The following is an 18923-nucleotide window of genomic DNA, read 5'->3' as shown; positions in this document are numbered from 1 at the left end:
GTTCGGTGAAGTAGCTCGCCACTTTTTGGCCTTTAGATCGTTGACATATGTAAAATCGATACCTTGCCATCAGAACGCTCTCCTTCAGATTTAGGTGCTCCTGGACCAGCTCCTGGACCAGCATACACAGTTCTTCATACTATTTGGTTGTTGGTTTCACCAGAGCAAGAAGATTCTTCATGAGGCCATAGGTTGTTGCCCCGCGGACAGTGAGGAGGATCGCCCTTCGTTTGGCAGCATTTACACTCCCTTCCAGCTCGTTGGCCACGAAGTATTGGGCGAGAAAGCAGGAATGGGGTACTGAAGTTGAATGTTCAGCCATGAACTCATTGAATGGCGGTGCAGGCTAGAAGGGCCGAATGGCCTACTCCTGCACCTATTTTCTATGTTTCTATGTTTCTATGTTTCTATGAAGGCCTCCCAATTGTCCCCTTCTGAGAATTTCTCCAGGATACCAACAGTTCGCTGCATTTTCGCGTGATGGTTCATTATCACGTCGCCAGTTGTTATGTCCAGAATGAACTAATGTGATTGAGTACTGTGGATATGAGTAAGTGTGACCTTAGTCTCGTTATTCTAACTCCAGAGTGTTGGTGCAGCATGGGAGGCCTGCTTATATACAGTGCTCCTAAGGGATGATGGGATCCCTTGGGATTCCAACAGATACGCCCTCTGATGGCGGTAGAATTCTGGTTACATAGGGTTGCATATATAATAGACCCCTTATTCTGAATCTATTATCCCTAGTTCTAGATTGCCCCACGAAAAGAAACATCCTCTCTGCATCTACCCTGCCAAAAACCCTCAGAATGTTGTACGTTTCAATAAGATCACCTCTCATTCTTCTAAACTCCAATGAGTATAGGCCCAACCTGCTCAACTTTTCTTCCTATATCAACCCCTTCATCTCAGGAATCAACCTTGTGAACCTTTTCTGAACTGCCTCCAATGCAAGCATATCCTTCCTTAAATAAGGAGATCAAAACTGTACGCTGTACTCTAGGTGTGGTCTCACCAATGGCAAATACAGTTGTAGCAGGGCATCTTACTTTTATACTCCATCCCCCTTGTAATAAAAGCCAACATTCCATTTGCCTTCATAATTACTTGCTGTATCTGCTGTACCTGGATATAAACTTGGAAAGGAAAAGAATTGCAGGACTATGTGGAAAGTGCAGGGGAGTGAAAATAATTGAATAGCTCTTTCAAATATAGCTCAATGGTCCGAATGACCTTCTTCTGTGGTGTAAGATTCTATTATTCTATGATTTGAAAGTAATGTACAAATGTATATCAATGAATGACCTACTTTTTCCAGTATTATTTTTTGTGGTTACTATTTTGCATATGTTTCTTGATATATTTGTTCTATGATCAGCATAAACTTCTGCAATGTACTGACTGCCCAGCACAGCTTCTGTTCCCCTCCATGGCTTCGAGCCAAACAAGGTGAGATGCTTTCTGCTGTGCATAGTAGTGTCACCACAGGAGTTGAAATTACTATAGTTTACAGGAAACAGCTTGCATACAAGAAAGAAGATAAATGCAAAATATATTCGAAGGGGTAAAGAGAGTTTAATAAGCTGTGAGCCCATTAGCAGGACAGAGTGGATTCAAAGCTGAAAAATTACAAGTTGCCTGAAACTAAACATATTTTCTTGAGCAGGTCAGGCAGGTCACTGAAGACAGAAACAGAATTAATGGGAGGAATTTTAACCTAAAAAAAATACAGGTGTGTTTGGGTCAGGTGGGAAATGTTCGAAGTCTAAGTCTTGACCAGAACCCACTCCAGAGCAGTCCATTTCTGGGGGTTGCAGGCAGCTAACCTGCCCCCAGGAGGTGAGTCTCCAATTTAAATATTATAATGAGGCTAGAAGTCTCTGATTTAATTTCTATTTTGAATTTAATTTTAGCTGGTCAGGTATTGCAGGCCTCGTGAAACCCACCAGCTAAAGTAAGGCTAACCTGTTGGATCCAGGAGGTAAGTGCCTTTACACTTACTTCCTATCCAGCGTCCTTACCTAATCTACCCCCGTGATCAGAGACATAACCCATAAGACCTCTGAATCCCACCCCGAAGCATATTCTTCCCCCACCCTACGATCCCCCCAGGAGGCCCCTGATCATGCCTCCCCGATGCCTCTGATTCCCTCCCCCCTGGCTTCGGATCTGCTCCCTTGAGGCCATCCCCCATGTTTCTCCAGCTCCCCCCCCAATGTCGTTTCTCTCCCCAACCCCCGCTCCTCCACCCTACCCACTCCTGGCTGCCTGTGCTCCTCCAGTCCTCGATCTGGCTCTCTGGCCGCGGATTGTTGCTGACGCTCTCCTGTTCCTCCGGCTGCCGATCATTCCCTAACCACCATTCAACCCCCGCACCTCTGGATGCTGATCATTCTCTAACTTTCTCCCTGCTCCTCTGGCCACTGATCATTCCCTAACCCCCCGCCACCGCTCCCTGCTCCTCCGGCTCCCAATCATTCCTGACCCCCTCTCTGTGCTGCTCCCGGCTGCCGATTGCTCCTGACCCTCTCCCCGTGCTGATCCTCCAGGCCTGCCTGTGCACTGTACCAATGCAATGTCTTTTTTTCGATAGAATCTCCTCCCAGAAGTCAGCCTGATTGATAGGCTTACTTCCCCATCAGGCTGGGAGCACTCCGTAGAAGGCCGCAGCCCCGGAAACATATAAGGGACATGCTGCTGTGTTAGTTGGAGTGTGAGGCGGGGTGTTCAATCCTTGGGGCAGGGGTGTTGGTCCAACCCAGAGGGGGTTCGATTCTCAATCAGCAGTGGTTCATTGGATGGGTGGTGAGAATTGTGGAGGAGGAGTGTCCAATGGCGGGGGATCCAATGGAGGGGTGTCCAATGAAGGGGGTCCAATGGCGGAGGATCCAATGTCAGGGGGTCTAATGGCGGGGGGTCCAATGGTAGGGGGTTTGATGGTAGGTCGTCTATTGGTGGGGGGGTCCAATGATGGGGGGTCCAATGGTGTGGGGTCCAATGGCAGGGGGTCTAATGGTGGGGGGTCCAATGTCAGGGGTCCGATGGTGGGGGGTCCAATGATAGGGTGACCGATGGCGGGGGTCCAATGGTGGGGGCTCCAATGGTGGGGGGGTACAATGGTAGGAGGTCTGATGGCAGGGAGTCCAATGATGAGGGGTGCAATGGTGGGGGCTCCGATAATGGGGTCCAATGGTGGGGGGTCAGATGGTGGGTTGACCAATGGCGGGGTTTCCAATGTCGGGCGGTCCAATGGCAGGGGGTCCAATGGCGAGGGTCTAATGGCGGGGAGTCTAATGGCGGGGTGTAAAATGATGGGGGGGACGGGTATAATGGCGGGCAGGGAAGAAAGTAGTTTGGAGGGCCTACTGGCCCACAAGCAGTGCTGGAAAAGCACTTAGCTTTTCCCCAAAGCCATCTCCACTTCCCCTGAGCTGCCAGGTTTCCTGAGGCCTGGGAACTCAAGCCAACCAGGGTTAAACCTGTAAAGGAGGTTAATTGCAATTCCTCCTGCCTCATTATAATATTTAAATTACAAACCTGCCTCCTGGGGGTTGGCTGCCTGCCCCCGTCCCGCCTCCATTAAACCTGGAATGGATTGGGTGGATTGATGGTGGGTTGGGGTCGGGTTTGACATTTTTACATCTCACCTGACCCCAACCCACCCATTTTGGGGGGATAAAATTACCCACCCCCACCCCCATCCCTGAGAGCTTCATTGGTACGGGTTCATGGGCCCAAGTTTCCCCAGGTGTTGCTCTACTTTTTTTGGAACAACTTGATTTTTCTGGACTATCTTTTTAGTTGCAAATCTGCCCTTTTAATTTGCGCCAGTGTAAGTGAGTTAGTTAGGTTTTTTTTTAAGTTCCGTTTTTTTTTCAAAGGGGGCGTTCCCAGCCACTTACCCCTGTTTTAGGCGCTTGGCCAGCAAATAGATGCTCCAAAGAAACTTAGGCCATCGTACGTCGCCACTTCTGTCTGCACAGAAAACCTTACCTAGAGTTAAGGAATCGGCGCAAGTAACTACATTTAAAATACCACCAAGCACGAAACAAAGCACAAAAAGTAATTAGCAATTAATTAACAAATAAAATAGAAGGAACCCTGCACCAAAAGCACCAAGACCAAAGGAATAAGTAATCAATAAATAACAAATAACAAAATAGAAGTCCTACCTTAGAGAATGCAGCGGGCCGACGATGAGGGAGCCCATTCGGCCAGGGCTAGGGATGGCATACTTCGGTCCCTCCCACACAGCCTGCAGCGCGCGTTTGCAGAAACGGCCTGCCAGGAGCTACTGTACATACGCGCAGACTCTAGTGCGCACGTGCAGCAGTCCCGGCACTATTTTCAGCACCGGGACCTGGCTCCGCACCCAATCCATTGGGCCACACTGCTCCACGACCGAGGAGAGGCTGTGAAGCAGCCAGAATACGGACGTCTTTTTTCCTTGCGCTTGGAGGCGGACAAAAGCAGCGCATCTTGGGTGAGGGTGCCAGAAAAACAGGTTAGGGAAACTCGAGCCCTATTACGCTAACATCAGGGTACGAGAGCTGATTTTAGCAATGTGCACACAGGAGAGCCAGCACAAGAAATGACTCCACCGTGAGCTGATAACAGAAGCATTGAGTATAAAAGCACCTTATCATACACTATTTGTTCTACTATCACTTTTCCAGTATGGAAATCTTGAAAATATTTTACGTTAACACAAGCAGGATTTTATCTTTCATTTAGTCTGGCTGGTGAGCCAAAGATCACAGTTCAGGAAGGTTATACAAACATCCTGTGTTATGGCTTGCTACAATACATTGATGAGGGATTTTTCTGGGTTCCCTACAGATTCCTTCACAATGTTCTACATATGTAACATAACATATGGCAATGACATGAGTCGTGTTAGCATGATCTTCCAGCATCTGCTTAACAAGAACTTTTAGGCCAGCGAGACTGAATCCAACATATCAAAAAAAAGTGTTATCCAGCTAGAATTTGGATTTAAGTTTTAATTAACTTCCTGCATAAAAAGGATGATTACTTTGTGCATTCATCACTTCTGCTCTCCTTATCATTTTGTAAAGTAGGATTGCCCTTATAATGAGATTGACACCTATATGAATCCATTGACTCCTCAAACGATTACGCTGCACCTACTGCATGCAGAATTTTGATTCTACTATTGAATTTCATTAAGCCAAACCAGTTTCCATTCTCTCCCATTTTGTAGAATTTTTGATACAGCCAAAATCATTTAATTGAGCAAACATATAGGGCCTAAAATTGAGGTCGAAGTCTTCCTTCGTACGAACGCCTCCGACCCAAAAAAAATCTACGAGTCTACCTGTTGGTCCCGGAGAAAGGTAAGATCCTGATCGGAGGCCTAGATTTGCTGCGCAGCGCATGGGGACCAGTCTTCGAGGTACGTAAGTCCAAGCTGGTGTCACGTGGGCCTGGACAACCAATCACGATGCAGTATTCTCATTGATAATAATAGGAACTCTGTTTGGGCAAGTTTCCATTACTATCAATGAGAAAACTTCCTAAAACACCCAACAAAACATAATAAATGAATAAAACACCTCACATATTTAAAATTAATTGAAATTTAAGTTAATAAAATGTTTTAGAAAAAAAAATGTTTGGATTTTTTTAATGTGTTTTAATATGGTTTAAAAGCAACTTACCTCAATGGACATAACATAACATTTAAATTTAATTTTTATATGTTTTGAAGCTCTTATGCGGGTAAAAGTAGGTTATGCGCCTGCTTTCACCAGGCGTAAGAGTTTGAAGGACATTCGCTGGGCATGAGTTGGGCAAATAGAACAATCTCACCCGCGCGAATATCCTTCTCCCAGGGATGTCAAGACAAATGACAGATCGGAAAAGCCGGTTTTCGGCGCATGCGCATCGTGCCGCAAAAAACGGCTTTTGTGAGACCTCGCTGGGTCTGTGCGCACTTTGGTGAGGCCAGAATTGTAGCCCCATAAAGTGTTTCTTATATACACTCTCAGTCTCACATTATAATTTAGGAAATTGAAGATAAGTAGGGGTTGCGATAACATATGTGCTCTTCTGTCTTGAACAACAGAATACACCGATATACCAAAATACTTAGAAAAATTGATTGTTCTATCATGGATGTTACAGTTGTGGAAAATAAAAGTGTCTGACAAGAAAATAACACAGTTTAACTGTATGGTGAAGTATTGATAGATGCATGATGACCACAGCAGATTTTTGAAAATATCTCATTAGGTATGTTGATTTCTTATCTTCCTCTTGACGAAGATTCTCAGCCATTAATTTGCTGCCCATCGGTAATTAATTAGGAGTCTGAGGATAATTCAGGGTGTCTGATGATCCCTCTTAACAATAAAAACATTAATATAGCAATCACTCTCCAAAGGACCCAAGATCTCTGGCCCAAGTGTAGCTTACTGAGCTTCTCCTGAACGTATCTCTATCAAAATACAGTGGAGTTAATGGAAATATCGAGAACTCCAAAATTCATAGGGTATCTGTCACGTGGTGTATGTATTTGTGTAATCAAAAGATGCCAGACTGTACTCCAATATCTTGAAACATTGTGCTGAAAGTACTTGCGATGTGTCTGCTCAATCATTATTCAAAATCAAAACACTATCAGCCCTTGGCCATCCTTCTTCGTAAAGATGAATCACTTCATTAAAATGACTTATATAACACATTGATAAATTTTTAACTTTGGGTTTGGAAACCTGAATCAATACAATTGCTGACATATAACAATTTTACAGGGTAACATTATAAGGATTTTTCTTCAGGAATTTGTGCAGTAGAATCAATTATGGCCTTGAAGTTAATTCCAATTTGATGAGGGCAATATGGTTGATGTGGTGTACATGGATTTCCAAAAGGCGTTTGATAAAGTGCCACATAATAGGCTTATCAGCAAAGTTGAAGCCCATGGAATAAAAGGGACAGTGGCAGCATGGATACAAAATTGGTTGAGTGACAGGAAACAGAGAGTAGTGGTAAACATTTGTTATTCGGACTGGAGGAAGGTATACAGTGGTGTTCCCCAGGGGTCGTCAGTCGGACCACTGCTTTTCTGAATGTATATTAATACTTGGACTTGGGTGTAAAGGGCACAATTAAAAATTTGCACATGACACAAAACTTGGAAGTGTAGTGAACAGTATGGAGGATAGTGATAGACTTCAAGAGGACATAGACAGGCTGGTGGAATGGGCGGACATGTGCCAGGTGAAATTTAACACAGAAAAGTGCAATGATACATTTTGGTAGGAAGAATGAGGAGAGGCAATATAAACTAAAGAGTATAATTCTAAAGAGCGTGCATGAACAGAGAGAACTGGGGGTGTATGTGCACAAATCATTGAAGGTGGCAGGGCAGGTTGAGATAGCAGTTAGAAAAGCTTATGGGATCCTGGGCTTCATAAATAAAGGCATAGAGTACAAAAGCAAGGAAGTTATGATGAACCTTTATAAAACGCTGGTCCGATATCAACTGGAATATTGTGTCCAATTCTGGGCACTGAAATTTAGGAAGGATGTGAAGACCTTAGAGAGGGTGCAGAAAAGATTTACCGGCTAAGTGAGTGGACAAAGATTTTCCAGATGGAGTATAATGTTGAAAAGTGTGAGGTCATGCACTTTGGCAGAAAAAAAATCAAAGAGCAAGTTATTATTTAAATCAAGAAAGATTGCAAAGTGCTGCAGTACAGCGGGACCTGGGCGTACCTGTGCATGAAACACAAACGGATAGTATGCAGGTACAGCAAGTGATCAGGAAGGCCAATGGAATCTTGGCCTTTATTGCAAAGGGGATGGTGTATAAAAGCAGGGAAGTCTTGCTACAGCCATACAGGGTATTGGTGAGGCCACACCTGGAATACTGCGTACAGTTTTGGTTTCCATATTTACGAAAGGATATACTTGCTTTGGAGGCAGTTCAGAGAAGGTTCACTTGGTTGAATCCGGAGATGAGGGGTTGACTTATGAGGAAAGGTTGAGGAGGTTGGGCCTCTACTCATTGGAGTTCAGAAGAGTGAGAGGTAATCTTATCAAAACGTATGAGGGGGCTTGAAAAGGTGGATGCAGAGAGGCTGTTTCCACTGATGGGGGAGACTAGAACTAGAGGGCATGAACTCAGAATAAGGGGCCGCCCATTTAAAACTGAGATGAGGAGAAATTTCTTCTCTCAGAGGGTTGTAAATCTGTGGAATTCGCTGTCTCAGAGAGCTGTGGAAGCTGGGACATTGAATAAATTTAAGACAGAAATAAGGGGATAAGGGGTTATGGGGAGTGGGCAGGGAAGTGGAGCTGAGTCCATGATCAGATCAGCCATGAATTTATTGAATGGTGGAGCAGGCTCGAGAGGCCGTGTAGCCTATTCCTGCTCCTATTTCTTATGTTCTTATGTTCTTATGAAGGACTTCAGTTACATAGATAGACTGGAGAAGCTGGGGTTGTTCTGCTTAGAGCAGAGAAGATTGAGGTGATATTTGATAGAGGTGTTCAAAATCCTGAGGGGTCTAGACAGAGTAGATAGTGAGAAACTTTTCCCATTGGTGGAAGGGTCGTGAACCAGAGGACACAGATTTAAGGTGATTGGCAGAAGAACCAAAGGCGACATGAGGAAAAATATTTTTAAGCAGCGAGTGGTTAGGATCTAGAATGCACAACCTGGGAGGATGGTGGAGGAAGATTCAATCATGATTTTCAAAAGGGATAGGTACCTGAAGGGCTATGGGGAAAGGGGCGGAGGAGTGGGACTCGCTGAAGTGCTCTTGCAGAGAGCTGGCATGGGCTCGATGGGCCGAATGGCCTCCTTCTGTGCTTTAACCATTCTATGATTCTATGATTCTATGATTCTTAGAAACAGTAAAATCACATTTTACCTGCAGATAATTTCAGTAATCATTTGTGACTACTACTTTGCAGCTAAGAATGGCATATGTTCCAATGTATTCCTGGGATAGTTGCCAAAATTTGCTGTCATGTGACCCAATTTCAGAATTTGGTTCTGTGAAAATAGCCACAATTCTGCATTTTAATTTCAGAATTTCTGTTCTTCAAAAAGTTTTTTTCTGTATTTCAAAAAAGAAGCATATGTTGCATAAACAGAATACACAAAATTATTTCAGCAGTTATTGTCTGTTAATCAAAATAAAAGATCAGTTTGACCACGTTCGAGAAAACATTAATACTTCCAGTGAAGATCCGCTCTCAGTTACGAATTCTCTGCAATCATTATACTCTCATTCAAATAATTTAACCTGTGGTCTTCTATTCAACAAATATCAACACTTTACCTTTGCTGTCTGAGAAGATGTGCTGCAAACAATAACCATCTCATCATATAGCTATAGAAGCAGATTTCGAAATCTGTGATCTTCATTAAAAATTAACGGGCATATCTGATTTTAACAGTTGCTTGGTATCATTTTAAGGAACCCATTAGTTAATTCCAGAAAGAAATGTTAAAAAGTTTCCGTGAAAGGTAATATATAAATGTTAATTCTTCATTTCTAAACATTATGGAGGTGACCTTCTGCGGAGAATTCTTCTGCTCGTCTAAGGTAACTTCAGTGGAAGAGCCGTGGAAATCCTAGAAAGTTGCCATTCATGCTATTTTTCTGGGGGTTCTATGCTTCTTGGACTGCAGCTATGGTGGACGATTAAGAAACCTCTGACAGAAATTTAGCCCCCATTATTTTTTGACCATTCCTTTTCACTTAATTAGTTAATTAAATTATAGTTACATGTGAAAAAATACCCTGGAACAAATTATTTGGCTACCTTGCAATATTGCTGTATTATTCATAATTCTATTCTTATTCACTTTTCCATTTCATTATTAAGAAAACATTCGAAAATTATATGGATAATTCTGCACTCTGTTTTGTCTCTCTTTGGAACTTATCCTGCTAATATATTTGTGCTTTTTGAGGGTTTAAATGTTTTTAATTAAAAATCATTCCTCATGGGCAGTGTGCGGTTTAGTACTGAACCATATTGATCAGGAAAGGTCCAGGTTCTACCTTCGGTATGTAGCAAGTTAGCTGATGTCAGCAGGGGTCTTGCTGAAATGAAGATCGGAAAAAAATCAGACAGGGTTCCTTTTCCTGCTCATAGGCCTTTTGCTATATAAATGAGTTTTTTTATTTTTCTTCTTCTTGAAGCAGATAAAAACTCCACCTCAAGGGAAATGTCGCACTTGTGGCTGGATTTTACCAATTTATGCTTCTAACACAGTGAAAATTGGGAATGCAAATTGGGAATTCAGATGTAGAGGTTAGTGCATCTCGCAGGGTTTTCCGTCCATTAAAAATTAATTGACATAAAGTCCTGCAGGAAGCGTTGATTTCCATGCCCGAATTGCCGCTATGCCCCTACCACCTGGTGAGTGCAAATTGATTAAATCTGCAATTTGGTCTCATCTTTGAAAACCAAATGTTCCCTTAACACTGCCGTATCAAAATGCTAGAAGTCATAAAAGTCTGGGGGAAAATCAGAGCTTTGAGAAGTGGGGGGAAATTGCCCACCACCCAAAATGGGGTGCACCTACCGCTTTTTATCATTCATTACCGCCGCAATTGATGTGGAGGCCATTAGAACGAAATTCAGCATTTTTGCTGAAAAAAAGGAGCGGAGCAGTATTGGTGGTGGGAATCGGCAGTTTGCAGCGGTGTGAGTACATAGTGGTTGACTGGGCCACGAAATTCAGCTGGTACCGATTTGTTGCTCACGAGCAAGCTGCTCCCTGGCCTTCTTAAAGGGAAGGTGTTTCAGCTTGATGCAAAGGTATGACGAATCCAGGAGGGAAAAGGAGGGCCAGCAGATTTTCTGATGTAGAACTCGAGACCCTCATCGAGGCTGTGGAGGGAAGGAGGCGCGTTCTCTACCCCAACACAGGCAGACTGACTCGCGCTATCTTCATTAATGCCTGGAGAGAGATCGCTGTGAAGATCTCTGAGACCTCCATTCATGACTGCACCGCAACCCAATGCCGCAAAAGGCTGAACAACATGATGCGACTGATGAATGTGCATACATGTTCTCCCAATTCCTCACCTTCCATCTGCGAGCCTCTCCTTCATCTTTTCTTATTTCCAACCTTCACTATGGGCTAGAATTTGTACTTAGCCTGCCCATTTACCACCCAAATATCGCCAGCGTATTATCGGCATTCAATTACCGCTGGTGTTGCTGGAAATTGCCCACCCACATCTACTGCCCAAATACCGCGCAAAATTCACCCCCAGCGCGAAATTTACCAAATCGCCCATTTTTACCGCCCGCTACCACTGGAGAAACGTACCGCCAATTTTTCACAGACTTAACTGGTCTTATCTCATTGTTATAACTCCATCTTTAAAAATCTTGGAAAATCATCTTTTTTGGAGGAAAAGGACATGTCAAGTTGTCAGCAACTTAAAATTGAATATTGAGTGATTTCTGGAGTTGTTTATAAGGGATTTTGATTATCTTTAGGATAATAATAGCATTGACTTTAATTCAAACAAATTTTGTGGACATCTGAACATTTTTGAGCACTTTGAAAGAAATAGGGCCTGTACTTTCACTGCCAATATTGCTAACTACTTACACAATGCAGAATAGAGCTGGAAGAAGATTTGTCGGAGAGCACTATGTGTCCAATCAGACACAGACTCTTGAGGAGGATGTCATGTATGCAACCTTCATACAACTGTAACCTTCATGTAACTGTAACCTTCATGCAACCATACTGTACACTGTATATATGTCCTGGAAATGCACACCTTGACCACAGTGGGTGAACTTGTGGGAGACACTCCTCACCTGAGCACTCAGGTATTTAAAGGGAGGTCCCACGCAGGGTCATCACTTCTTGATCCTGGGAATAAAGAAAGGTCACGCTGTACAAGCCTCGTGTGATTCAGTAGCAAGGTGCAGGGACACCACATTTGGTGACGAGAAACGGGAATCACTGAACCATGAGGATGGCCACCGGTAGCACAGAGGAATGTTACTGTGTGGGTGAGGACTGGGACGACTTCATTGAGAGACTCCAGCAGAGTTTCGTCACGAAGGACTGACTGGGAGCGGCAGCGGCTAACAAGTGGAGGGTGCATCTACTGACCAGCTGCGGACCAAAGACGTATGCGCTGATGAAAGACCTGCTCGCACCCGAGAAGCCGGCAGACAAATCCTTCGAAGAGCTCAGCCAGCTGATCAGTGAGCATCTCAAACCGGCGAGTAGCACACACATGGCCCGGCACCAGTTCTACACACACCGGAGTCGGGAGGGACAAAACATCTCGGACTTTGTTGCGGACCTGCGGCGCTTGGCCAGTCTCTGTAAGTTCACAGACACCTGCAGGGGGGAGATGTTAAGGGATTTCTTCATTGAGGGCATTAGTCATGCCGGGATTTTCAGGAAGCTCATAGAGACCAAGGACTTGGCTTTAGAAAGGGCGGCATTGATAGCTCAGACCTTCATGGCAGGGGAAGAGGAGACCAAGCTAATTTTCGCGCGCAGCTCTGGCTCCAACGTGGCGATGGACCAGGGAGTTAACATGGTGAACGCGGCTCAGGGCCCCGCAGGCAGGCAAGGGCATTTTGAAACTGGCCAGGCAGCAACAGACTCTAGGGTGGGCCCGCAACAGGGACAATGGAAAGGGGATCGGCAATTCACGCCATCTCGAGGAACAATGCGTCCCGTGATGGGACCATTGACACCCACCATCGGTGCGCTTAGAGACAATCAAAGGGACAATGAGAGAGAATGCCTGGTAACAGTCCTTTTGCTAACAACAACCTCAGCTCATGCGGGAAGTGTGGGGGTAGACATATTGCGAAAAGCTGCAGGTTCCAGCAATTTATCTGTAGGAATTACAACATCAGTGGACACTTGGCCAGGATGTGCAGAAAGGCTGTAGCGAGGCTAATCAATGAGACAGAGGAACCAGATGAGAGGTCTGCAATGCAGAATGATGCTTGGGGCAAAGCCATGGATGCTGAAGTTCAGCGGGTTCATGTGGCTGACGTCCACAGCTCATATACCAAAACGCCACCCATGATGATGAAAGTTTTATTGAATGGCATCCCGGTGTGCATGGAGCTGGACACAGGAGCCAGCCACTCCCTTATGAGCACCCAACAATTTGAGAGACTATGGCCACACAGAGCTAGCAGGCCAGAACTGGAACGCATTGACACGCAGCTACGGACGTACACCAAAGAGATCATCCCAGTGCTAGGCAGTGCAAACTTGGTGATAACACATAATGGATCAGAAAACTGGCTGCCACTCTGGATTGTCCCGGGAAATGGCCCTGCGCTTTTGGGGAGGAGCTGGCTAGCCGAGATGAACTGGAAATAGGGGATGTGCAAGCCATTTCATCTGTGGAGTGAAGCTCATGCTCACAGGTCCCACAGAAATTCGGGGCACTATTTCAACCTGGTGTCGGGACTTTCAGGGGCACCAAAGTAGTGATACGTATCACTCCGGATGCCAGACCAGTGCACCACAAAGCCAGAGCGGTGCCGTATGTGATGCGTGAGAAAATTGAAAGTGAATTAGACAGGCTGCTCAGAGAGGGCATAATTTCGTCCGTTGAATTCAGTGACTGGGCAAGCCCCATCGTTCCTGTTCTCAAAGCGGATGGCTCGGTCAGGATTTGAAGCGACTACAAGGCCATCATCAGCTGAGTGACATTGCAGGACCAATACCCACTTCCGAGAGCGGAGGACCTTTTTGCCATGCTGGCAGGTGGCAAGCTGTTCACGAAGCTGGACCTTACTTCGGCCCACATGAATCAGGAACTGGCTGAAGAATCCAAGCTTCTGACCACTATCACGATGCACAAGGGGCTATTTATCTACAACAGGTGTCCGTTTAGCATTCGTTCGGCGGCCGCTATCTTTCAGAGGAACATGGAAAGCTTGCTCAAATCCATTCCTGGAACAATCGTATTCCAAGACAACATCCTAATAACGGGTCGAGACACCGAGGAACACCTCCAAAACCTGGGGGAGATGCTACGCCGACTGGACCGGGTAGGCTTGCGGTTGAAAAAGCCCAAGTGTGTGTTTTTGGCCCCAGAGGTCGAGTTTTTGGGCAGGAGGGTTGCCACAGACAGGATCCAGCCCACCGAAGCTAAAACGGAGGCGATCCGCCAGGTGCCCAGGCCCGGCAACACATCAGAGTTGCGATCATTCCTGGGACTTTTGAACTATTTCGGAAACTTTCTGCCGAACTTAAGCACATTGTTGGAGCCATTACACATGCTCTTGCGTAAAGGTTGTGAATGTTTTTGGGGGGGGGGGGGGCGGTCAAAAACGGGCTTTCAATCGGGCGCGGAACCTGCTTTGATCTAACAAGCTGTCGCCCTTGTACGTCCCCTGTAAAAAACTGGTTTTAACGTGTGATGCATCATCCTATGGGGTTGGGTGCATGTTGCAGCAGAGTAATGATGATGACCGACTCCAACCGGTGGCTTATGCCTCCAGGTCGCTCTCCCAGGCAGAGCGTGGATACGGCGTGGTCGAAAAGAAAGCACTCGCTTGTGTTTACGGTGAAAAAGAGGGGAATAAGGTCATAGTGGTCAGACTCAACAATGGGCAGATATGCCGCAAACACTTGGACCAAGTAAAGAAAAGGTTCAGCATAGACACTGAGGAACCTGAGGAAGAGCATGAGATGTTACCCACACCACTGCCTGTGGACAAGCAACAAGGACATTCACCAACACGCACAGTTCCTGCGGCCAGCCCGGACAGCCTGGAATCACCTCCGGTGACAGAGATGCATGCCACGGCTCAGCAACCAGAGCCCCAACTGTAGCGCTCCACGAGAGAGCATCGACCACCTAAAAGACTTAATCTTTGTCACAAAAAGACGTGAGGGGGGAGGTGATGTCATGTATGCAACCTTCATACAACTATAACCTTCATGTAACTGTAACCTTCATGCAACCACACTGTGCACTGTATATATGTCCTGGAAATGCACACCTTGACCACAGGGGTTGAACTTGTGGGAGACACTCCTCACCTGGGCACTCAGGTATTTAAAGGGAGGTCCCACGCAGGGACGTCACATCTTGGTCCTGGGAATAAAGAAAGGTCATGCAGTGACCGTGTCTGCAGTACATGCCTCGTGTGATTCAGTAGCAAGGTGCAAGGACACCACAGAGGAAGAGTCCTTACCCTCAACGAATTTACAGGGAGCACCGTTCGTACCTGCACCTGACCGCTACGCAGTGCGTTAGAAGGCTGCACTTCCGAAAAGAGGTCATTACTGAGATATGTCAACTCATTCAGGCAGACGTGCAACCTACCAGCACCATCAGGACCATACTGTCTGTCGAGGTGAAGGTGACTGCTGCACTTTCTTTCTATGCATTCGGTTAATTTCAGGCATCAGCTGGTGACATATGCAGAATCTCTCAGTGCACCACACATCGCTGCATTCGGCAGGTAACTGATGCGCTTTATGCACACAGGATGGATTTTATTAACTTTCCAATGACCAGCGAGGCACAGAGTGAGAGGGCTTTAGGTTTTTCGAGAATAGCAAACTTCCCCAAGGTCCAGGGTGCAATAGACTGTATGCACATCGCCCTGCGGAGGTGCACCGAAACCAAAAGGGATACTACTCCATGAACGTGCAGCTTGTTGTTGACCACAAGCAAATAATCATGGCAGTAAATATAAAATTTCCAGGGAGCATCCATGTCGCGTACATCTTGCGTGAGAGCACTGTCTCTGACCTGTTTAAGAGTCAGTCACAAGGTCACGGTTGGATGCCGGGGGATAAAGAATACAGCCTTGCCAGCTGGCTCATGACCCCCCTGCGGAAGACTCAGACAGAAGCCAAGATCTGCTACTACAAAAGCCATATAGCGACACGCAATATAGTCGAAAAGACAATTGGAGTGCTGAAGCAACACTTCCGATATCTGGACCACTCCGGAGTCAGCCTGCAATACTACCCTGAGCAGGTCGCTGAGTTCATTGTGGTGTGTTGCATGTTGCACAACTTAGCCATCAAGAGGGGACAGGAATGGCCAGATGGGACTTCCAGACAAGCTCAGAAGAGTGGGCTGGAGGAAGAGGACGAGGAGGAAGACAGGGACATCGAGGAGGACAAGGTCGAGGAGCCTGGCGATGAACCCGTACCACCATGACTATGTATGTAACCCAAACAATGATTGTTACCCCTCATTTTCCAGAAGTGAGTGAGACACAAGAATGGGCCAGTTGAATAAAATGTTTTAATAAATGCTGAAATTTGAAATTTGAAATTTAACAAGTTTAAATAAAATAAAATAAATAAAATAATAAATAATTGTTTTTCAATTACATTTTTACAAACCAAACATTATGTCAACAACAACAACAACAATCAGTAAAAACAGCACCTCCCCCCACCTCCCACCTGCCGAGGATTCTACCTGCAGCCACATTGCCCAACAGCTTTCCTCCCTAACACCCCCCCTGACTCTTGGTCCTGCCCTCCTCCTCCTGCTATTAGTACCCTGGCCCTGCCCATGCCAGGACCCGTACATCGTGCGGCAGAGCACCCGAACGCAGCTTCTGAGGGGGAGCGACAATGGCAGCGTTTTGTGTGGAGAGGTCTGGAGAAGCTGGGGGTGTTGAGGATCCGTCTTCAAAGTTGGAAGAAAGTACTTCCTCCCGACGATCAGGTGCTGTTGCCATTGGTGGTATGGCATCTTCGGGTGCAGTGCCATTTCCCAGGACCATCAATTGCCACGTGGCATTGATGGACTGGTTGTTCTCCTTCACCGCCACAATCAGCTCACCATGTTCTCCGATTGGCGTGCTGCTAATGCGACGATGTTGGCGGACAACCCACCAATAGCTTGGAGGATCACTCACCTCACGTCGATGCTCATCCTAGACAGTCCCACTATGTCCAGGTTCGCATCTGCCTGTCTTGCAGTGTTCCCACCTTGCCGGATTAGCCACCGTGGATTCACCATGGGGGTTGGTGTGTGCCATTGCATGCCGCTTGGTCCCGCTTCCTCAGACCGAAATCCAGGAAAGTTAGATTCCGACGAGGAACCGGTGGCCGCAGGTGGAGAGGACCCTTCAAATCCTGCCACCCCTCTTTCTGCAACGACCACCATCACAAACGTTTGAGGAGTGCTCTCCTCTTCCACCATCTCTTCCTCCAATAAGTCCTCTCTAGGGGGGGGCGTTTGGTGCGGGCTGTAAAACATAATATTAATAGTTAGCGGCAGGGGAGAGGAGGGATGGGGGGGGGTGTTGGGGGGAGGGGAGGGGTCAGAGGTGACATGAGTAAACTTCACGTTGCAAAGGCTTATGTAGAGGAGCAACATCGTTGCATCATATGTAACCAAGAATCATGACATGACATGACATAAGCAGAGTAGACAGAAACTGCATGACATAACAAAAACTTGAAGTCCCAAACAGTATGTTGCTTTCCAAGTGGCAGATTGTGATCAGCCAAAAGTTCATGTCAGAAATAACAACATTTAGTGTTCCCAGCATTACATTACATTCTACATTATATTGACATAACATTGAATTACATGACTGCAGCATAGCCCGGGGATTATGCAGGACTTGCCCTCCACGAGCACCGATTCAACACCAACACGCGTGGCGGTGTGATCATGGGCGCCCGTCAGGGCTGCAGCCCGCTCCTCCAGGTTGGACAGTTCTACCGTCTTCGGAAAACCTCCGCCCGTCTTGCGGAGCTCCACCTTATTGCTGGCTAATTTTTTCTGCAAAGATGAAAAAAGCTATGTGTAAACTAATTTCACAGCTACTATTATGGAACACATAGATAGACATCCGCAATTAACCATCCCCAGTCCTTTCCTCAATGAGTGGACCATTAATATACCATTAGGAAGCAAGTGGTGCATGATGAACACATCAAAGTACAGAAGACTCGTGCAATGAGATCAATGATGGGAAATAATGCGTGACACCAAGCTTTACAACATAATAAAACATGGCGCTATATTAAGAGTAATTAGTCAGTGCATGATAAAAGTTATTACTTACTCTCGCTGACCCAACAATATCGTTCCATTGCTTGCGGCACTGGTTTGCCCCCGGCATGACGGGCGCGGCAGATGACACCGCTTCTGCGATCTCTCGCTATATTCTCTGATAAACGATTGGGGCGGCTTTTCCGCGCCCACCCCGGGTCAATTGCTCCCAATAAGCCTCCACCTCCTGCAGCAGCGATTCCTGCACCTCCTCTGAGAATTTTATTTATTAGTATACTTTAAGTTAAGTTATATTTAATATTGACACTGCAAATGCTTATATTTCTCCCTCTGCTATTTCACAACTGCTCTCTCTCCTCTCTCCTAGCAACGAGCCTCTCCTCTTTGCTGCGAAATTGCGGGAAAATGTCTATGCATGCGCAGAGAAGAAAAGAGGCTCATTGCTCGGGGTGCATGAACCTTTATACAGGAAAGAAGATTGCCGCCGCCGGGGGAACAACACTACTACCCGCTCCAGCCAGTTACTGCCACCGCCGACATCAGACAGGTAAAAATCGGGGGGAACGGACCTTAGCAGTATTCCGGCGGCTCTAAAGATGCAACCGCTGGAATACCACTAAGATTCGGGCAGTGGTGCTACAAGTGGTAGTTCTAGCCCTTAATCAGTGAAGGAACATTTGATTGTTAGGCCTGTCTATATATATATATAATATATATGTATGTGCGCTCTCACAATGGAGGCTCCCTTTCATGTCAGAGTTATACCTGCATGTAATTGACCCTCACTTGCACTCATTGCCGAAGCCTCATGACACTGCTACTCAACAAGCCTTATTTGATTTGAAGGCGAAGGTTTCTCACAACCGCATAGAGCAACAGAGGACTGGTGGTGGCGAGCCAGATATCCAGCAGCTCACTCAT

Source organism: Pristiophorus japonicus, chromosome 5 (genome assembly GCF_044704955.1).
Source record: "Pristiophorus japonicus isolate sPriJap1 chromosome 5, sPriJap1.hap1, whole genome shotgun sequence".
NCBI classification, from domain to species: domain Eukaryota; kingdom Metazoa; phylum Chordata; class Chondrichthyes; family Pristiophoridae; genus Pristiophorus; species Pristiophorus japonicus.
Note: the sequence above shows the minus strand (reverse complement) of the source record.